Below are 23,175 nucleotides of genomic sequence, written 5' to 3' on the forward strand. Positions count from 1 at the left end.
TTCTGTTACTCTTGTGTTACAGAGATTCATGGGAAGGACTTGACATCCTGGTTGCTCCCTGGAGGCGGCAGCCTTGACCTATCATTGCAGCTGGTGGAAGCCCAGCCTGAGCTCAGCACATTTAGGAACTCTAAAATATGAATGTAAAAAATAAGTCAGCATCCCCCCCCTCCATACAAAAGCCTCCTGGGCTGCCTCTGTCAGTGGAGGGCTCCTGGAGTCTCCTCCTAGGGTCCACAGAGCCTCAGGGCTGGCTGTGGATTTGCATGGGGAAGAGTGTGTTTGCTGTCAGGCTCCCATCGTAAAGGGAGCACAGAGCTCTGTCTTCAGGAAAACCTCCCCTCTCAGAAGGTCATGTCTGTCCCAGGAACTGCAGGGTGAAGGGGCTTCCGGCTTCTGCAACACTCATAATGGACATAGCCCATGCAGAAAGGACTGACCCCTTCCCCCACCAGAAGGCATAAAAGGAAACTGAGGCCCAGAGAAGAAATGCCACCTAACATGCACTGTCTTCTCTTTCTGAGCGAAGCACTTCTTTATGATGTTTAGTCTTCACAATGTCCCTCTAAGGCGGGCCTTTTCACCACCCTCTTTTTACAGGTATGCTGACTTGCCCAAGGCCCTCCAGGTAAGAGATGGCAGAGCCAGGGTGCAAATCTGAGTTAGCGCTCCCAATTCCCACACCACGTCACTTTCCCTGAAATGGGAATGGTAACCCCTACCATTCCTATCATGGGCTCACCAGGAAGATTCACCTAAGATGGTACAGGAAGCCCTTTAACTCTGGGTCTGGCATGAGAGATGCTCGATAAGGAGCCCTTTCTTCAAAGGAATGCAGCATCAAGGAGTCCTTTTTAGTTTCAAATCAATGCCCAGGCCCTTATGACCACTGAGTGCTTTGCTTCTCAAAAGTTTGAGTGAGATGTAACATACATAAAATCTACAGGTCTTACATAGGCAGTGCAATTAATTTTCATGAATGAATACCTTGTGATAGGCACTCTTTAGATTAAGAAATAGAACACTTTCTGTACCCAAGATGGTTCTCTTCTGTTTCTTCCAGTCAATCCTCTTCCAAAAGCAGCCATCAATTGAGAAGCTTTTAAAATATATAGAATGATATATATTCATTCCCATTTTTCAGCTTAAGAAACTGAGGCTCTCTGGAAGTGAGGGCTCTGAAGGTACCAGTTGCTGCTGTAACAGGAGGTCCCTGAGACTTGTTGCCAGTAGGTGGGTGCTGTGTAGGGAGCCACCCAGACTCTTCTGCCTGGGTGAACATGCTCCAGGCACCTCCTTTGGGTTAGGGCAGTGACCAGTGTGGACAGAACCCAACCCCTGGCCCAAAAAGTTTGTCCTCTGTGCTCCCTCCTGAGGGCACAGTCCCCACCAGTGGTTTGAGGCAGGGCTACTCTGCTTGGACAACCTTAGCCACACACAGCTCCCCCCTCCCTGGCTCTGAAGGGTCTCACCTTCCCTGTTTCCCATCAGCCCTTCAGCATCCATGAAATATTAGGAAAATGGGCTGAGTATTAGGTAATGACTGTCCAATTTATTCTGACAGCAAGAACCAGAGGGAGGAAATTGACATTGGTGATTTTACTTAGGACCTGACAACATTAATTAATCTTCACTCCTTTTCCAGGGAGCGGGGGGCCTCTGACAGCTGTGCTGAGCTCAGGCGGAGGCCTCGCGTGTGCTGACCGCTCCTCAGCTGTGTGGACAAGGCAGGCAATGCAAGGAGCCCTGGACGGCCCAGTGTGGCTTCCATTCAAGCCGAAATCTTTTCTGAGTTTCTGTAGACATCCAGCTAAGGCCACCCCGCACGTCCTTCTTTGCTTCCTTAAGGAAGGCAGAGGATGCCAGAAAGCTTCAACTCATTTCTCAGAAGGAAATGCTGAGGCTTAAAGGGGTGACTCCTTTCCACCAAGACCCACTGTGAATCAGTCCCATGGTCATCTAGCAACCCAGGGAGCACCACGCCTTAGCAGCAAAGATGACCACAACCTCTAAGTGGCCCTCAAAACCCCAGCCCTTAAACCCCACCCCAGGGCTTCTGCTGAGAGGGCACCAGGCTTTCCAGATTCTGCCAGGCTGATACAACAAAGAGGCCCAGATCCAGAGACGAAGGGGATCTCGCTGGCCTGAACTGCCATCCCAATTGCCCCCAGTGGAAGTCCTCATACCAATCAGCCCCTCTTCATGGGCACAGACATTTCCAGGGGGCACCCTCCAAATGCCAAAAATCCTACAAGGCTCCAGATAAGGCCTGGTGCTGGTGAAAATAGAACACCAGGGACCCCCCACGTGGGGTTACATGCCTCAGTGACTTAGCAAACCAGCCCTGGCACTACCTCCAGTGTGTGGCTTTGAGCTGGTAGAAGGTGCTGGTAATGGGCCAGGGATGACAGCAATAGCATCCACATTACCATAACAACCGCCAGAGTGTCTGCCACGTGGTGAGCCCTTTACCTGTCGTACAAGTGTGACCATGTTCAGGATCCTCCAGCACCTCTCTGGAGGGTGCACCATCTTTACCCCTGTTCTTGGAAGAAGTAGTAGAGATTCCGTGAGTGTAAGTGAGTTTGCCAAGGTCACTGCCAAATGGCAGAACTGGAAATTCAAGGCCAGTTCTCTTTTTTGGGGGGCGGAGAGGAGGAAGAATCTCACTCTGTCGCCCAGGCTGGAGTGCAGTGGTGCAATCTCAGATCACTACGACCTCAGCCTCCCGAGTAGCTGGGACTACAGGTGCCTGCTACCACGCCTAGCTAATTTTTGTATTTTTAGTAGAGACAGGATTTCACCATCTTGACCAGGCTGGTCTTGAACTCCTGACCTCATGATCCACCCACCTCGGCCTCCCAAAGTGCTGGGATTACAGGTGTGAGCCACTGCGCCCGGCCTCAAGGCCAGTTCTATCTGTGTCCTAGCACCCTGGCAGGGGGAAAGTGATAGGGAGCCTCCGCTGTCCTCACTTTTCACATGGGCCAGAGGGAGCAACCAGTGAGGATCCAGGGCTGGGAACAGTGACCGTGCCTTGCTCCTCAGTCCCACGCCATCCACACCATCCTCTCCTTCAACTGCAGCTGCTCCTAATGGAATCCTGCTACCTAAGACGCCCCGTACAGCTAATATCGCCAGGTGCTAAGGACTGCCAGCACCCAACAGAGACTTTCTTCCCAATACAGTCAGAAGAACTGACAGACTGAAGCTGCAGAGAAAGTCAGCCACCACCCTGGGTATGCTATACCGGGAAGATACACAGAAAGCTTTTTCATTCATTAAGACCTCAAGAACAATGCTCCAAAGTCAAATTGTGCTGAGCAGACACAAGTGAGATCTCAGGGCTTTTACACAAGGTAAATGTCCCAGGGATACTCAGAGGGCGAAAGAGGCAGAAATAACAGCAACAGTTGCCATTTATCGGGCACTTACTCTGCTCAGCTCTTGGTATTCCTCACCTTGTTTAATCAGCTCCACAACAATCTGACAGATGAGGAAACTGAAATTTGGCTGCTCAAGCCCAGGGGGTGTTACTCCTATAGCATACTCTGCTTCTGGGGCTCCATTCCCAAGGAATTCAAGATGGCTGGAGACCCCTGCAATTGTACAACTGAATAGTGGTGTTAGGATTTATTTATTTATTATTTACAGATTTATTTTACTTTATTTTTGAGACCGAGTCTCATTCTGTCACCCAGGCTGGAGTGCAGTGGTACAATCTCGGCTCACGGCAGCCTCTGCCCTCCCCACAACCCCGGGTTCAAGCAATTCTCATACCTCAGCCTCCCAAGTAACGGGGATTACAGTTACTTTGCTGAAGTTGCTTATCAGCTTAAGGAGGTTTTGGGCTGAGACTATGGGGTTTTCTAAATAGACAATCATGTCAACTGCAAACAGAGACAATTTGCACCACCACGCCCAGCTAATTTTGTATTTTTAGTAGAGATGGGGTATCACCACACTAGTCAAGCTAGTCTCAAACTCCTGGCCTCAAGTGATCCACCTGCCTCAGCCTCCCAAAGTGCTGGGATTACAGGCATGAGCCACTGCACTGGGCCATCGTGTTAGATTTAAATCCAGATGCCTGACTCCGACCCCGAAACTAGCAACTAACCTCCCCTGCTATCAGGCAGCTGGTCCACTGTGGAGTGGAAATCACTTCTTGTTGCAGGCTGGTAGCTATTTTCAAGTCCTTATTATGTGGTTCCCGATCCTCCTGCCCACAACCAGAGCAGAGAACATTAGCAATGGCAGGAAGGAAACCATCTTCATTCAGGAGGTGGGGAGGCCCTGCCAGATTCTGATGGCTGCTGGACGTTAGCAACCTGGCCACCGTCACTTTTCCTGAAATGTTCGATTTTCTTCAGAAATGGCAAGGTCTTGGCAGCTGAGCACAAAGAGGAGGTGAGGCCAGGTGTCCTGCAATTCCAGGGCCAGAATCCCCTCACTGACTCCTTCTTCAGCAGGGGCAGAGATGGACTGTCTGGGGAGAAGCCCTTAGCTGAGGAGTCGCAGTGTGTCATGAAACCTTCTAGCAATGGAGAATGATTAGCATCTTCATTTCGAAGAGACCAGTGCTCAGAGAGGTCTTGTTTGTTGCTTAAAAATCACAGTAATCAAAAGCTTGAAGCATTCCCTTTGAAAGTTGGCACAAGACCAGGATGCCCTCTCTCACCACTCTTATTCAACATAGAGAAAGAAATAAAGGGTATTCAAATAGGAAGAGAGGAAGTCAAATTTTCTCTGTTTGCAGTTGACATGATTGTCTATTTAGAAAACCCCGGAGTCTCGGCCCAAAATCTCCTTAAGCTGATAAGCAACATCAGCAAAGTCTCAGGATACAAAATCTATGTGCAAAAATCACAACCATTCCTATACAGCAATAACAGACAAACAGAGAGCCCAATCATGAGTGGACACCCATTCACAATTGCTACAAACAGAATAAAATACCTAGGAATACCACTTACAAGGGATGTGAAGGACCTCTTCAAGGAGAACTACAAACCACTGCTCAAGGAAATAAGAGAGGCCACAAACAAATGGAAAAACATTCTATGCCCATGGACAGGAAGAATCAATATCCCAAAGTGGCCATACTGCCCAAAGTAATTTATAGATTCAATGATATCCCCATCAAGCTACCATTGACTTTCTTCACAGAATTGGAAAAAAACTCCTTTAAGTTTCATACGGAACCAAAAAAGAGCCCATATAGCCAAGACAATCCTAAGCAAAAAGAATAAAACTGGAGGCATCATGCTGCCTGACTTCAAACTATACTACAAGGATACAGTAATCAAAACAGCATGGTACTGGTAAAACAGGGATATAGACCAATGAAACTGAACAGAGGCCTCAGAAATAATGTCACACATCTACAACCATCTGATCTTTGACAAACCTGACAAAAACAAGCAATGGGGAAAGGATTCCCTATTTCATAAATGATGGTGGGAAAACTGGCTAGTCATATGCAGAAAACGGAAACTGGACCCCTTCCTTACACCTTATACAAAAATTAACTCAAGATGGAGTAAAGACTTAAACATAAGACCTAAAACCATAAAAACCCTAGAAGAAAAGCTGGACAATACCATTCAGGGCATTGGTATGGGCAAATACTTCATGACTAAAACACCAAAAGCAATGGCAACAAAAGCCAAAATTAACAAATGGGATCTAATTAAACTAAAGAGCTTCTGCACAGCAAAAGAAACTACCATTAGAGTGAACAAGCAATCTACAGAATGGGAGAAAATTTTTGCAATCTATCCATCTGACAAAGGGCTAATATCCAGAACCTACAAGGAACTTAAAAAATTTGTAAGAAAAAAACAACACCATCAAAAAATGGGCAAAGGATATGAACAGACACTTCTCAAAAGAAGGCATTTATGGAGGCCAACAAACATATGAAAAAAAGCTCATCATCACTGGTCATTAGAGAAATGCAAATCCAAACCATTCTAACTGGTATGAGATACCATCTCATACCAGTTAGAATGGCGATCATATAAACAGTCAGGAAACAACAGATGCTGGAAAGGATGTGGAGAAATAGGAATGCTTTTACACTGTTGGCGGGAGTGTAAATTAGTTCAACCATTGTGGAAGACAGTGTGGCAATTCTTCAAGGATCTGGAAATAGAAATACCATTTGATCCAGCAATCCCATTACTGGGTATATACCCAAAGGATTATAAATCATTCTGCTATAAAAATTGGCAAAGGATATGAACAGACACTTCTCAAAAGAAGGCATTTATGGAGGCCAACAAACATATGAAAAAAAGCTCATCATGACTGGTCATTAGAGAAATGCAAATCCAAACCATTCTAACTGGTGTGAGATACCCTCTCTTATCAGTTAGAATGGTGATCATTAAAAAGTCAGGAAACAACAGATGCTGGAGAGGATGTGGAGAAATAGGAATGCTTTTACACTGTTGGTGGGAGTGTAAAGACACATGCACACGTATGTTTAATTGCAGCACTGTTCGCAATAGCAAAGACTTGGAACCAACCCAAATGGCCATCAACAATAGACTGGATAAAGCAAATGTGGCACATATACACCATGGAATACTATGCAGCCATAAAAAGGGATGAGTTCATGTCCTTTGCAGGGACATGGATGAAGCTGGAAGCCATCATTCTCAGCAAACTAACATAAGAACAGAAAACCAAACACCACATGTTCTCACTTATAAGTGGGAGTTGAACCATGAGAACACATGGACACAGGGAAGGGAACATCACACACTGGGGCCTGTTGGGGGATAGGAGGATCGGGGAGGGATAGCAGGGAGTGGGGGGTAGGGAAGGGATAACATTAGGAGAAATACCTAATGTAGATTACAGGTTGATGGGTGCAGCAAACCACCATAGCACATGTATACCTGTGTAACAAACCTGCACCTTCTGCATATGTATCCCAGAACTTAAAGTAATATATATATATATACATATATATATATACACACATATATATACACACACATATATGTATATATATAATTTAAAAATCACAGTAATTAAATGGCAGAGTTGGGACTTGTACTTGGCAGGGGATGAAACTGGAGCCTCCTGCCACCATAGGGGTTCTCAAGTCATCCCTTGGACAGGAAAACACCTCTGGATAATGCGGCACCCCGTGGGATGTGAAATCTTCAGAGAGAGAGTTAGTACATCTGTAGCAATATTTGTAATAATATTAAAATAACAGTATTGGTAGCTGTGATTTATTGAGTGCTCACCATGTGCTGGGCACTGTTCTAGGCACTTTGCACTTATGAACTAGTGTATTCCTCAAACAACCTTATGAGCAAGCTGCTATTACTGTCCCCATGTTACAGATGAAGCAATGGAGGTTCAGAGAGTTTAAGCAACTTGCCCAAGGTCACACAAGTGGAATTTAAGGAAGAATTAGGCAATTTGCGTATTTACTTCTCAATCACCTTGACGAGGGCTTTCTCTGGACTCCTTTCCCTCAGTCATTTATTCACTCATTCATTCATTCCCACAACATGCAGGGGAGGCTACTATGTGCCATGCCCTGTGTGTAACACTGGGGTTCGACAGGGGACCAAAAGGTAACCCAGCCCTCGAGCACATTTCTGGTGCTAGTGGCAGACCATGAGTTTTCTCCTCTTCTCCATTCCTCCCTTTTCCTCTAGGGATATAGTTGTCACCAGACACACAACTACATTGTTCCCGGTCTCCTTTCAACTAAATTTGACCACGTGACAAAGTTCTGGCTAACAGGATGCAAGCAAAGGTGAACAGTTCCCTTCTGAGTCTTCCCCTTCAAAGGTCTGGGCCTGTGTGTCCCCACTCTCTGTTCTCCCTCCAACGCTGTGTCTGGGAGATAGCTAGAATCAGAACATCCACCACAGGGCCACTACTAGGAGTCATGTGTTAAGGATGGCAAAGCTGTCTCACCAGCCCAGGACTGTTAACGTGAGAGAGTAATGAAGTTCCAGGTAGTTTAAGCCACTGTATTTAGGGGTCTCTTTGCTATAGCAGCTAGACTGTACTCTCACTATGCCACCATGGAGAGGAGTCAACAAGAACCCTGGCTCATAAAATATATAAGAAAGAAGAGGTCGGGTGTGGTGGCTCATGCCTGTAAGAAACCCAGCACTTTGGGAGGCCGAGGTGGGTGGATCACTTGTGGTCAGGAGTTCGAGACCTGGCCAACATGGTAAAACCCCACCTCTACCAAAAAATACAAAAATTAGCTGGGCATAGTGGTACATACTTTTAGTCCCAGAGGCTGGGGAGGCTGAGGCTGGTGAGTCACTTAATCCTGGAAGGCAGAGGTTGTAGTGAGCCGAGATCATGCCACTGCACTCCAGCCTGGATGACAGAGTGAGACCATCTCAAAAGAAAAAAAAAGAAGAAGAGAGGAGTATACTTTCTTTAAGGAAAAGTTTTCATAGAAAAACTAAGGAAAAGAATTTGTAGACCTACAAATTCAGGTCTACAGCCTTGACCTCCAGATTTCCCCAGCAGAAGTGGAAAGGGGAGTAGTGGCAGTCAACACAAAAAAGAAGATTCTGAAAGAACAGATATACATACACATTGAGCACTTGTTCCGTGCCAGGCGCTGCACAAAACATTGTACACATTGCCTCCCATTTAATCTCCGCAGCCCCGTGAGTAGACACCATGATTATCCCACCTGACAGATGAGCAGGAGCTGGTCCTCATCTTTGCTTTGTCCCTTCTCCCCAGGAGATGTCGTGGATCTGGCTACTGTCCAGCAGGAGAAATAGCCACTTGCCTTTGGAACACCTGTTTACTTGGGCAGGATCCATCTGGTCTTTCATAAAGAACTATGTAGGGTCATTCACAACCAATGACTTGAACAAGAAAAACTAACCTCCGTGCTTATTCACTCATTCATTCATTCGCCAACTATTCCCAAGCGCATACTTTGTTTCTGCCACTGTGTTAGGCATTGAGAATTCAATGGTGACAGCAAACAGATGTGGTCTTTGCCGTCTAAAACCCATAGTCTAATCGAAGAGACAGAGTTAATGAAATAATTACACACACAAATGTAGAATGACTCTCGTGATAACTGTTTCAAAAAACAGAAATTTAGTGGTGGGGGGTGAATAAAGAAAACATTTGGCTTAGTCACAGAAGGCTTTCCTGGGGAAGCAAAGACCTAGCTGAGAACTGAAGGAAGGGTGGGTGTCGATTAGGCCGGAAAAAGAAGGAGTGATGGAGCGCAACAGCTTGGCATATGCACAAGCAGTGAGACTGAGTTGAGGAGTAGTGGGAGGTATGTCAGAATGGGCAGACCTGGATGGGTAGAGGAGGTGAGTGTGTTCAGGAAGCAGCTGGAGAGGCAGGAGAGGCCAAGCCATGCAGGGGCTCCTGAAACATACAATGATTGCAGGTCTTAATCATCAGAGCAAGAAGGAGTCGCTGAGGCGTTTAAATGCAGTGGGTGGGATGGTCAAATTTTTGTTTCCAGAATAACATTCTGGCATCCAGGCAGTGGATGAATCTAGGATACAAGACTACATGAAGGGAGGCTCTTGGAGAAAGGGAATTGTCAGTAGCTGCTATCTTCCTGAGTCAACCCATTTACAGGGCTTCAGACATCATGCAGAGCTCAAGAACATTTGAGAAGTCAGGGAAAGTAGACATCGGGCAGCAGAATTAGAACTCAGGTCTCCTGTACCCAGTCTAGAGCTTTCTCCACTTAACAGAACAAAATTTCATCGCCATCCCCACTTTACCTGCGGCCAATCCCAACACCCTGTGGCCAAGGAGGGTGTACTCAAGTAGGAGATGAAAAAATTGCAAAGAGGTGATGGGATTTGGTAGAATGTTATGATCCCTTTGTTGGGCTGAAACCAAGTTGAATTTTTCCCCTTGTTTTCAAAATTAATTCAACATTCCAAATAAATCCGGAGAGATTTAATTGGGGGCCCTTTCATGTGGATTGAAACTCATAAATTGCAATTTGCTGAGTTGCAGGAAAGCAGAGAATTGCATCCCATCTCCTCCCACTTGGCACCACCCTGGAGGGTCTGGAAGGAGAGAAAACTCTTGGGACTGCTTCCAAGTGAGTTTTGGGCTTCATGCATCAGATTTAGTGAAGACTAGAGGGAGGAACAACAGAATTTGAAAGCAGGTAAAATGGCCAGAGGTAGCCACAGCTGGTGCCATGGGGGGTGAAAGCAAAACCCCAAGATGACAGAATTGAGGGGCTAAGGAGTCTTTGGGCTCAAGGAGCTAAGAATAGGGGGAGGACCACCCTCAACACGGTTCATTGATGAGTCTCTGAGAATGGAACTTGGAAAAGGGGAATCTTCTTGGCAAACATGGATAAAAAGACTTTGTGTATGGATCTGAGGCTTTTTCTCTATAGAGGTGGATGCATTATTGCCAAGAAAGTGTGAACAGAGTGTTCAGATAACCATTTGAAGATATTGGTCCCTATCGCTTCAATACTGCTATAGTTATAAGTTGCCTTTCCTAGACATATCTTTGCAAGTTGGCTTGGGGTGATATGTGGTACAGATCCTAGATTAATGTATCACTTCTTCAGGAAACACCGCGGGAATAACTGGGGGTTTCATTGTTCTATTTCTGAATCTCGAATAATATGGAAGAATCTTCATTAGGAGACAGGATGGGTTTGTACAACTCTAGGGTTGCTAGTGGGCTGGACACACTATCTGGAGAACGGATGAGAAAGTCTTCCTTGGTGTGATGGGTATAAACTGTCCCACTAAGTGCATGGGGCAGAAGGGTGTTAGACAAGAACTTACACATCTCTAAGTCACTCCTTTGTTCTCCTGATTCCTTCCCTTACCCAGATGTGATGGACTGAATGACGTTCCCCCAAAATTCTTATGTTGAAGCCCTCATCTCCGATGTGACTGCATTTGGAAACAAGGTCTTTAGAGAGGTCATTAGGATTAAATGAGGTCATAGGGTGAATTCCTACTACAACAGAACAAGTGTCCTTACAAGAAGAGAACGGGTGTATACGTGCAGAGAAAAAGCCATGTGAGAGAAGGTAGCCATCTGCAAGCCCCGGAGAAAGGTTTCCAACGAAATCAACCCTGATGACACCTTGATCTTGGACTGCCAGCCTCCAAAAGTGTGGGAAAATAAATGTCTTGTAGTCTAAGCCACCCTGTCTATAGTATTTTATTATGACAACTCAGACAGATGAATACACCAAGGCTGGCACTTCAAGTATGAACCTCTCCCTCCTATTCTTACAGAAAGTAACAGCGTTTGCTCATCCCCAAATACTCAGAATGACTCCAGGCTTTCCACAGTATTTCCCTCTCCACTCTTGGGTCAAGCAAGCAGTCAAGGAAGACACAAATCCCCAAGCTAGCCCAGTGAATTGAAAATGGTCTTTCCAAACAGAGGTAATAACCCGGATGTTCACAATGGGTCTGTATGAGAAACTGTCTTGGGGAGATTTTTTTTTTTGTAACATTAAAACCATTGTTTAAAAATTTGCAGTAAGTATCGATAGATGTTTAAACTATTATATAAAATTTTGAGGATGAATAAAATATTCCCATAGTCTCAAAGCATCTCCCACAATTACTTACCAATGACAAGAGGAATAACAGTGACTTTACGTTGGAGAAACCTAGCAGACACCCCCTTACTCAAGAGAATGAAATTAACATCCACAATAATGGAATACCAGGCATCGGGTATAACATCATACACAGATATGTTCTTACCCTCCTGATACGGTGTATTGAGGGCGTCACAGCAGTTTGGTGATACTACTGTCAAACATAAATAACCCAAAACAGTGCAAGAAGAAACATCAGGCAAACCTAAACTGAGGGACATTCTACAAATAAGTGGTCAACTTCAGAAAAATATCAAAGGCTAAGAAACTGTTCCAGATTAGAAGTAGCCAGAGAGACGTTACAACTAAACATAATGAGTGAGTCTTGATTGGAACCTGGACAGGGAATGATATCTACAACTTACTCTTGAGCAGTTTGGAAAACTAATCGCCATATGTATACAGAGAGCCCGAGAGCGGATCAGCAAATGTCAACAAGAAGCGTATCTGTGTGGAGGGCAGTGGGAGTTCTCTGTTCTGTTCTTACAACTCTCCCATAACTTGGAGATTATTTCATAATGAAAGGTTTTAGAGAAGCTCTGCACTGCACAGTATTTCTTATAAAATGATCCATGGAACAACTTGAATTTTCTTGAGAAGTACTCAGTGCCAACATGCTGCCTTTCAACAGATAACCACAAGCATCTAACTCTTCACTTTCCATTTGTGCTTTGCATTTTCGGAAGCCATTCTATGATACAAAGATGTATCATTAACCTGGACAAATCACTTGACCACTCTAAATATCAGTTTTCTTCATTTGCTAAGTGGGTAAAATAAAGGTTCCTCCTGCTGAAAGTGGTTATAAAATATAAAGTGCTTAGCACAGTAAACAAGGTAGAGCCAAAAACCCCTTTCTGAGACAGGGTCTTACTCCACTGCTCAGGCTGGAGTGCAGTGGCACAATCTCGGCTCACTGCAACCTCAGCCTCCTGGGCTTAAGTGATCCTCCCACCTCAGCCTTCCCAGTAGCTGAGACTACAGGCATGTGCCACCATGACCCTCTAATTTTTTGTATTTTTAGTAGAGATGAGGTTCCTCCATGTTGCCAGGCTGGTTTCGAACTCTTGAGCTCAAGCAGTCCGCCTGCCTCAGCCTCCCAAAGTGCTGGGATTACAGGGGTGAGCCACCGCGCCTGCCAGCACCCCGTTTTAATTGTCTTCTTTTCTCGTTGTTGTTATTCTTCTTATTGTTATTCTATTACCTACTGCTCATCCAACCCTCTTCACTAAAATGACCTTGGGATAGACTCACGTGAAATCAGGAAAACTTAAGAGACTTGCAAGGGAGGAGTTTTTTTCATATGTAAATTATCAACACATCAAACACTCTGAATTCTCCCCATAGCACACTCCAAGTCCCTTCAAAACACAGTCCCAGGTACTAGGTGAATAGCAGGAACAGCAATAGCTTCAGAGCCAGGAAGAGGCTCAAATTCCAGCCCTGCCAGCTCCCTCACTTTGTAGCTGTTTAATTCAGGAAGGTCTGGGTTATGTCACAATAACAAAGATCCCCAAGACCCAGGGGCTGAAAACGAGGTCCAACTCCTGCTCACGCTACATAGTTATTGCCAGCTGGTGGGGAAGGCTCTGCCCCAGGATACTCTCCTTCCAGAATCAAGGCTGCTGGGGTCTCTACCATGGGAAATGCCTAAGCAGTAGAAGGGGATGAGGTGTTCACACGTTATTGATCAAAGCAGTACCTGGCCATAAGTTGATCCTAAAGGAAGTACCAACACACTCTGTGCTATGAAGTTCAACCAGAAATATTTAGTGAACCACACTAATAACTAACGCAATCCTCTTGCACAAGTCTTTATCCTCTCTGAGCATCAGTTTCCTCTCTGTAGAAGAAGGAAGAATAACACATTATATTTCAACACAGCTCTAATGATTTAACAAGATAAACTGGAAGATGCACCGAGTAATCTGGGTCGAGACATCACAGCTACTCATTATAGTAAATGACGCTCTTTATCCTCAAATCTTGGGTATCCCAAAGAAGCAACACTGGCCTCCTAGTGGAACTAAACAGATAGGCAGATATGTAGAAGACTGATCAATCATAGAGAGCCAGTAACTACTTTTTTGGAAAAGTCAGAAAGAATATAAGAAACAGAGACAATTTGTCTCAGAGATAGAGGGTAAAGACTCTTCAGTTTGCTTTTTTTTCTCTCTCTCTCTAGGTCTCATTGCGTTCCTGGACCTATTTGGTATATCATGGTCTCCAGACAGCGTCGCAGGGCTGCATATTTTTCACTTATTCAGTACCTAATGTGTGCCAAGCTCTATGAAAAGCACTGAATGGATCAGACCCCCTGAGAGCTACGAGGTTTTGAGAGAGGAAGTTAGACATGTAAATAAACTCCAGCAAAATAGCCGACCAAGGAATGACGGCTGCTGCGCTATGTGGGGGCTGAAGTAGGAAGCTTGCACAAGTCTCTGGGGTGGGCCTTGAACACCTGGCTGGGAGGTGGGAGTAACAGGATTACAAACCCATTGCCTGCAGTGCCGGATCTGGCATCCCCTCGCCATGGGCAGGTGTCATAGAGCCAAAGGTCTCAGCGTCAGCTGCAATGGCTTTGACACTCAATTGAAGCCAGCCAGAGGCCAGGTTCTGGGTGTACTCTCAAGGACACCAGGGGAGTGCCATCTTGGGGTCCAAATTTAGCTTGGGGTCCACACCCAGCCAAGCTAACATTGCCAGCTGTACACAGCACCTCCCTGCGGGGCGGAGGACGATTTCAGTTTTTCTCGATTTTCTCAACTGTCCAATTTTTCTCCAGTTTATATGGAATCACTATTCTTAATAACTTTTTGAAGTTTTGTTTAAACTCCTCTGTAGGCCGTGGATTCTTTCATATCAGTGTTTCACAAATTTCCAGCATCTCTAAACCACATTTGGAACTTTTATTGAGAATCATGATTTAATTAGTATTTGCTTTCAGATTTCATCCCCTGCTAACTCTCTGATTTTTTAAAAAAACTCAAATACCTCTTTAGCTTCATGTTACACAATAACATCTATAAAATGACAGGTTCACTGTCTTCATTATATTTTTTCTACCATACATTAAAGCAAGTATATAAGGATTAAAATTTTTTTGTTTTGTTTTTTGTTTTTTGTTTTGAGACAGAGTCTCACTTTGTCGCCAGGCGCCAGGCTGGAGTGCAGTGGCACAGTCTCGGCTCACTGCAACCTACGCCTCCGGGGTTCAAGCAATTCTCCTGCCTCAGCCTCCCAAGTAGCTGGGACTATAGGCACACGCCACCACGCCCAGCTAATTTTTGTATTTTTAGTAGAGACGGGGTTTCACCATGTTGGCCAGGTTGGTCTCACTCTCTTGACGCCGTGATCCGCCTGCCTCGGCCTCCCAAAGTGCTGGGATTACAGGCAAGGATTAAAATTTTAAAAATCATCCCCCACAACGATGTGAGTACCAAGCCACTGTTGTGGCCATGTGTGAGAAACATGCTGCCCTGGGAGAAACCAGCAGTGAGAGCTCTATAAGAAATCAGAGGCCGGGCGCGGTGGCTCAAGCCTGTAATCCCAGCACTTTGGGAGACCGAGGGGGGTGGATCACGAGGTCAAGAGATCGAGACCATCCTGGTCAACATGGTGAAACCCCGTCTCTACTAAAAATACAAAAAATCAGCTGGGCATGGTGGCATGTGCCTGTAGTCCCAGCTACTCAGGAGGCTGAGGCAGGAGAATTGCCTGAACCCAGGAGGCGGAGGTTGCGATGAGCCGAGATCGCGCCATTGCACTCCAGCCTGGGTAACGTGAGTGAAACTCCGTCTCAAAAAAAAAAAAAGAAATCAGTTTTGCAGGCAGGGCACGGTAGCTCATGGCTGTAATCCCAGCGCTTGGGAGGACGAGGCAGGCAGATCACCTGAGGTCAGGAGTTTGAGACCAGCCTGACCAACGTGGTGAAACCCCGTCTCTAATAAAATTACAAAATTAGCCAGGTGTGGTGGCACATGCCTGTAATCCCAGCTACTCATGAGCCTGAGGCAAGAGAATCTCTTGACCCTGGGAGGCAGAGGTTGCAGTGAGCTGAGATGGCGCCATTGCACTCCAGCCTGGTCAACAAGAGCGAAACTCCGTCTAAAAAAACAAAAAGGAAAGAAAGAAATCAGTTTTGCAATCTTGGGAAAACAATAGAATTTCTCTAGGATTTGGTTTCCTCATCTGCAAAGTGATTAAAGAGTCCACACCTTTTAAGGTTGTGTGAGGATGAAATGCGACAATGCACATAAAGCACCTGTCACACAGCCTGGTTCCTGTTGTGTGTCTCTTGCTTATTCATTCCATAAACAGCAGTTGAGCCCTGTACTCAGTGCTACGGATGATTTACAAGTGAATAAGACATAACCAGCAATATCCCAAGCAATTTGCAACCCAGTGTTTCTGTACAAATCTACCTAAAACACAGGACAGGGAAGCTTCTACATAACTCATGAGCAGTCCAGGCAAAATGCAATGAGAGTTTGAAGGAAGGAAAAGCAACTCCCAGCTGGGAGATCAGGGGAGGCTTCCTGGAGGAGGTGCCATTTGAGCTAAGCCGTGAAAGATGGGCAGGGTCTGAGTGTACAGAGCTGTGGGGAGGCAGAGCATTCCAGGAAGAAAGAAAAAGCTTCAGCAAAAGCACAGAGGTAGGGAAAGTCAGAGCGCCCTCATCCTCTGGACCTCCCTCCCAACTGGAAACAGAAGCGTATCTTCTTTGCCATCTGCCATATTGAGGAAGAGCTTCCAGTAGGTTTCCCAGTCTGTGGCATCATTCTCATTAATCTGTAAATTACCCGTGAGCCTATTCCTGCTTCCCAATGTCACTCTACCCCCATTGGCCTGTCGTTTTTCTCTTTTCCTCATTCTTGACCCCCTGGGGGTCCTGAGTGCAGCAGTCAAATTTGGGAGGAGACGGGGAAATTTAGGCTGGAAAAGGAGGGTGAAGGAAACGTGCTCCCCATGTTTCCATACCTGTCTTGGGGGGCAGAGATTAGACTCTCATGTGCGGCCACTGGGGGACAGAAGGAGGAAGAGGGAAGTGGAGTTAGGGAGAGGCAGAGCTGCCTCACGGTGCTCTATGCTGCCCCCTAGGGAAGGCTCCTCTCTAGGGCAGGTGGGGGAGAGCATCTGGCCTCCACGTTTTTGAAGAACTTCGTGCATTGGAAAGGCATCGGGACAGCTGAATACTGGGAGTCTTTTTACCTCAAAGATTCTATTTGGTATGAAGAAAAGAAGTCACTAAAAAAGCAATAGAAAATCTACCACTGCTACCTGGTTTCCCGTTAGCCCTTGGTTAAATCAGTTCGGGTGTCTTTTCTTGAATCTTCCTTGGCTGCTTTTAACAAATCAAGGACAGCAAGCCCTTCCAAGACCACCTTTTCTAAGCTCCTGAAGGTCCAGGGCACAGTTTTGCTATTTCTGTCCACAGGCTCTAGCGTGGAGTCAGACACCTGGTGGATACACATAAGTCCACATGTGAAAGCTGAACCGTAGCCTACAGGCAAGCAGGACCCAGCCAGGGACAGTGACTTGCCACCCTCGAATAGACAGAGGGCTCAGCCCAAGGATGGAGCCCAGGCTCCATCCCCGAGTACTGCCCTGTCCCCAGCCTTGTGTTCTGCTCTCTTCCAGGCAACAACCCATCCACAGATTTCACATGTGTGAAATCTGCAAAGAATAAATGTGATGCTCAGAAAGGGAAAAAGGCCTTATTGGAGACAGATTCTCTTTCTGGGTTCAAGCGAAGGCTTCCCAAAGCCAGGCTGGACAGACGGAGGGGACAGCCATTGTGTCTCCAGTAGGAAACTTATCCGGGTCCCGAGCATCAGATGGGAGGCAGAAGAAAGAAGCCCCAGACAAAGAACACATATCCAATGCCTCACACACGTGTTCTGAGGAAACAAAATTCTTCGTATTTCATTAGCCAGGCCAGCAGACGAGAAGGGAATTTTCAGTCACTGCGTCTTCTGGGGGTCATATGTCTCTCTTTTCTTTTTTGATCTAAAAAAGAAAAAAAGAAAAGAAAGGTAAAAAGGAGGAGAGAGGAAGAGGGGGAGGAAAAGAGGAGTAATTGAATTACTGAGCTGCCCTCTGGGGCTGAGTCTGGAATCCAAGAGGCCTTTGTGTAGCGGGAGGAACTGGGACAGCAGCAGGGATTTCAAAAGGGAAGAGGAAGAGCTGGGGCAGTCAGGAAGCGAATAGAGATGAAATGGGATGGGGAAGGGAAAGGGGAGCTGCAGAAATTGAAAGCTGGAGACCCGTCTTGCTCCAGGCCCTGCCCTGGCCGAGGGTGGCTGCCCTCTTCCCAGAGCCCCGGGCGGATGGGGGTGCAAGGCAGGCTGCACAAACAGAAAGGTCCCGGCAGGGCCAAGCAGGCAAGGATGGAAGGAATTCACACCACTCCCCAGCACCTACCGTGTTCCGGGCTCGGAGCGAGGATCTGGGATCATTTACCCATGGGGTGTTGGTGGCGACAGCAGCATGTGCTGAGTGCTCGCTGTATGCCGCACCGGCTGGGCTCTTTGAGGTGCATTGTCTCAGCGGATCCTCAGAACAACACACTGAGACAGGTCCACAATATTCCCTACTTCACAGATGAGGAAACCCAGGACGTTAGATGATTTGTCTAAAATCACAGCAAGTGAGTGGCAGAGCCAGGACTCACATCCACATCTCACCATCATGGCTGGGATCTTCACCACCACTCTCACTCTCTGTCCTTTTAAAAGACAGTCTTCCTCTGTCGCCCAGGCTGGAGTGCCGTGGAACCATCATTGCTCACTGCAGCCTCGAACTCCTGGGCTGTAGGCATCCTCCTGCCTCAGCCTTCTAAAGTGCTGGGATTATGGACATGAACCACCATGCCTGGCCTTAACCACCCCTCTGTCCATCAACTTCCTTCACTTTTATAACAGTCTTGCCAAGTAGATATGGCTCCCAGGTGGGGAAACTGAGGCAAAGGCAGACTCAATAATTTGCCGATGTTCTCACAGAGTGTAAAAGGCTGAGCTGGGATTTGATCCTGCGCAGTCTGGCTCCAGAGCCCGAGAACTCTCCATCTCACCTGCTGGGTGGGGTGGAGTGTCTGCCCATCCCCGTCTAGCTCCTGCTCAGCCAGAGAGCAAGCAGTTTAAAGAAAGTGGCCCAAAGCCACCTGTTGGCAGGAGAGGAAGGGGTTCAACAGGACTGTGGGGTGCACCCTAGGGTGTCATTGCTGCCTTGAATGCCCTTAAATTCTCTCCCACCCTCCAAGCCCCACCCACCAAGCCAGCAACACCTTGGCACCCGGGTGGGGTTGAGGTCTGTATTTGTCTTTAACTTTTAAATATAATTTACCATTTTTATCATGTTTAGTGTACGGTTCAATGTTAAGAAATACATTTTTATATTTCTTCCTTCACCTCGTCTACCCCCAAGGCCTTCAGCTAGAAATGTATCTTGTAAAGAATAACTCGTGTCACTATTATGTTCTCCGAAAATAAGAAATTTTTTAGCTAAAAGAGTTGACAATTTTATTTTCACATTTCCCAACACAAATGAAAACTGCATTTTTTTATCCCTCTTCGCCCCTCCAAAACTGTTCTCTTTGACAGGACAGGAGAGCAATCTTCCGTATGCTGTTTAGAAAACCCAGCATCGGCTGGGCGCCATGGGTCACAACTGTAATCACAGCACTTTGCGAGGCTGTGGCAGGCGGGTCACCTGAGGTTGAGAGTTCCAGGCAGGCCTGACCAACATGGAGAAACCCCACCTTTACTAAAAATACAAAAAATTAGCCAGACGTGGTAGTGCATGCCTATAATCCCAGCTTCTTTTTTTTTTTTTTTTTTTTGAGACGGAGTTTCACTCTCGTTACCCAGGCTGGAGTGCAATGGCGCGATCTCGGCTCACCACAATCTCCGCCTCCCGGGTCCAGGCAATTCTCCTGCCTCAGCCTCCTGAGTAGCTGGGATTACAGGCACACATCACCATGCTCAGCTAATTTTTTGTATTTTTAGTAGAAACGGGGTTTCACCATGTTGACCAGGATGGTCTCCATCTCTTGACCTTGTGATCCACCCACCTCAGCCTCCCAAAGTGCTGGGATTACAGGCATGAGCCACCATACCGGCCCAATCCCAGCTTCTTGGGAGGCTGAGGCAGGAGAATCACTCGAACCCAGGAGATGCACTCCAGCCTGGGCAACAAGAGCAAAACTCCGTCTCAAAAAAAAAGAAAGAAAACCCAGCATCACAGCAGCGTGATCTCCTGGTGAAGCAGAACGGGTAACATAAAACTGATATAATGAGGCCTCCTCTCTATCCTTATCTGTCTAACTGAGTCATTCCGGGCCAAGTGGGCACTGTCAGGGGACAGGCTGGAGGTCTCATCATCGGAGCATCACTGGCATGTGGCCTCCCACAGGCAGCCTCATTCCAGGAGTGGGTCCCACAGGCATCATCCCAGGAGGAGGAGGGCCCACCATTGGCATCAAGGGAGGTCCCCCATGTGGGACTCTGGCATCATACCAGGGGAGGAGGACCCGGAAGACTGGGGGGAGGTGGTACCATCGCCCCTGCAGGAGGAGTAGCAGAGAATGGAGTAGGAGGTATCTTCCCTTGTTGAGATGTGGCCGCTATTTTGTCAGTCAAGCTCCGAGCCTGCTCTTCCATCCATTTCTGATAGTCGTCTGTCACATTCTCTTTGTGTTTCTTATCATGCAGTGTGCCTTTCCCACAGATGGAGAGCCATGGGTGAGGTATATATGCAGCGGTCACAACAAAACCTGGGCATGTTGCTCTGCAGGCCGTTGGCCACTCCGTTCAGAAATAACCAACTTTAAGATTTCTTATAACACACTAACAGAACCGGATGGCCTGGGACAGGGTTTCTCAACCTCCACTCTACTAGCATTTGGGGCTGGATGTTGCTTTGTTGTGGAGGGCCTTCTTGGGCATTGCAGGATGTTTAGTCGCCTCTCTTGCCCTCTACCTACTAGATGCCAGTAGTATCACTCCCCTCTCTTCCATCCCAGGTATGAAAATCAAAAGTGTCTCCAGGCATGGCCAAATGTGCCCAGGATGGGTAAGGAAAGGCAGATTGTCCCGGCTTGAGAACCACGGGCCTAGAGAATGAAACCCAAACTCTGGCTGCTGCTCCCTCTCCTGCCGCCTCTCCCAGCAACCCACACAACAGGTCCTAAGTTCCAGCCAAACCAAATGCTTTCTATGCCCAAACACACCTTGCTCTAGGGTGCCTCAGGGGCTTTGCGCATGCTGTACACAGGTCTGGAATGCCCTTTCAACTCCTGTGCATCTGTAAAGACACAACTCTGATTTGCCTGCCCCTGTAAAGCCCTGCAAGCCTTCACTTCATCCACACTCAAAACCCCATATCAGATTGTGATCCCCTGAACTGTCATCCTGTAACACCTAGAACATTCCCCCAGTGCAGTACTTTTCCAACGTTGTCTCTCCATGTCAGTCTTGGTCCCTGGGCTCCAGCCCCCTAAGAGCAGGGAGTAAGAATTCCATGTACCTGATACATAGTAGGTGCTCAACAAATGTTTGTTGAATTAATACACGTATTATCTTCCTTTCAGACAATATTACCTGGTAACAAAAGCAGACACCTACCAAGTGAATAAGACAGACTCCACTCTTGCCATTACAGAGTTTAGGGTCTAGTACAGGCAACCATTATACAATTGATGAACTGACGGATTAACGCACAGCACAATTGATGAACGGGCTGATTGCAGGTATTTCTGATGAAGGCTATGAATATATCTTAGAAGACATGGTGGCTGTATCTGACAGAGGGACCCTAAAGTATCCAAGGGTGGTCAGGGATACCCTTCCCAAAAAAGCTACATTTAAGAAGAAAACTAAAAGTTGCGTAGATATGGACCAGATGGAGAGAAGGAAGGTGTCCCAAACAGACGGAACTGAGCACACAAAGGCCATGAAGTAAGAACGAGCAAGACCAAGCGATGAACCGGAAGTCTGGCACGGCAGAAGCGTAGTAAGTGGGACGGGGCGGGGCGGGGGAATGACCTTGCTGGTAAGGCATCCGGACATGATTCTAGTGCAGGTGGGAGAGCCGTGAAGGGTTGCTACACCTTCTCAGTCTCTGTTTCCCCAGCTACTGGATGTGCTTTTCGTGGGTTCTCCCAGCAGCCTCATCCCCATTTCCCTAGGCAGGGACTCCCCTGAATCTTCCCCACTCCACCCCCACACACAGAGCTGATTCTCTAAGATGTGGCCTGCCTTGGGAAAAGGGAGGATTTGTAGAGGCGTGAGGAAACTGAGCAGGTGAGAAAGCAGGGATGGGTATTTGGTCAGCACAGGGCTGGCTTCTTGCTTGGACTTTGCCTGAAGTGACTGTGATCATGCTCATTGCTCGGGGTCTGGAAGATGGACAGAGGATGCCATGCCTGTGGGGAGCAGGGGATTCAGAGTCCAGTAATCCAAGCAAATAGGAGGGGAAGGACGGGCGTGAGAGACAGGCCGGGCCACAGTCTTCACTCAGAGATAGGGAAGCAATCAATATGACCAGCATGGACATTACATCCATGGCAGGTGCTGAGACTTTCCATGTGTTGTGTCATGAATGACAGAGATTTATAGTCCCCATTGTGTGGATGAAGAAACAGAGATCAGAGAAGATAAGCGTTTTGCCAAAGGTCACAGTTGAAAGTGGCAGGCATGGGAAATGAACTTGGGCTAGTGAGAGTCCATAGCCTGTGCCTCCTGGGGTGACACTGAGACTCAGAGAAGGAGAAGGACACAACTGAGGTTCCAAGGACATGCCCAGCCACAAATTGCAGTGGCTGGTATTGACTGAGTGCCCACTTCGTACCTCTTTGTCTTATGCTTTGCTGTTCACAACACCTCAGTGAAATACACATCCTACCGTTGTGCCCCTTCTTCAATGAGAAAACTGAGATCAGACAGCTAGGAAGCAGAGTTGGCACAGTGGTTCACACCCGTAATCCCAACACTTTGGGAAGCTGAGGCAGGAGGATCACCTGAGCCCAGGAGTTCAAGATCAGCCTGGGCAACATAGCAAGAACCAGCCTCTACAAATAAAAAATTAGCAAGTGTGGTTGTGTGTGCCTATAGCCCCAGCTACTTAGGAGGCTAAGGCAGGAAAATCCCTTAAGCCCAGGGAAGATCAAGGCTCACTGTAGCCTTGATCATACCACTGCACTCCAGCCTGGGCAACAGAGCAAGACCTTGTCTCAAAAATGAAAAGAAAAAAGAAAGAGAGAAAGCTAGGGAACAGCCACGGTGGCTCACACCTATAATCCTAGCACTTTGGGAGGCCGTGGTGAGCGAATCACTTGAGCCCAGGAGTTTGAGACCAGCCTGGGCAACATGATGAAACCCTGTCTCTACAAAAAGGACAAAAAAATTTGCTGGGTGGGGTGACACATACCTGTGGCCCCAGATAGTCAAGAGGCTGAGGCAGGAGGATCACCTGAGTCTGAGGAGGTCAAGGCTACAGTAAGCCAAGATCATGCCACCACACTCCAGCATGGACAACTGTCA

At 47.0% G+C, this 23,175-nt stretch overlaps 1 pseudogene; it reads right to left on the reverse strand.

Moving 5' to 3' along the window:
* Positions 1–19,947: 19,947 nt before the first annotated feature.
* LOC116554484 lies at positions 19,948–20,416 on the reverse strand (annotated as a pseudogene).
* Positions 20,417–23,175: the final 2,759 nt, after the last annotated feature.

The sequence above is a fragment of the Sapajus apella genome, unplaced genomic scaffold, assembly GCF_009761245.1.
Source record: "Sapajus apella isolate SASKATOON/1434 unplaced genomic scaffold, GSC_monkey_1.0 scaffold14, whole genome shotgun sequence".
Lineage (NCBI taxonomy): Eukaryota > Metazoa > Chordata > Mammalia > Primates > Cebidae > Sapajus > Sapajus apella.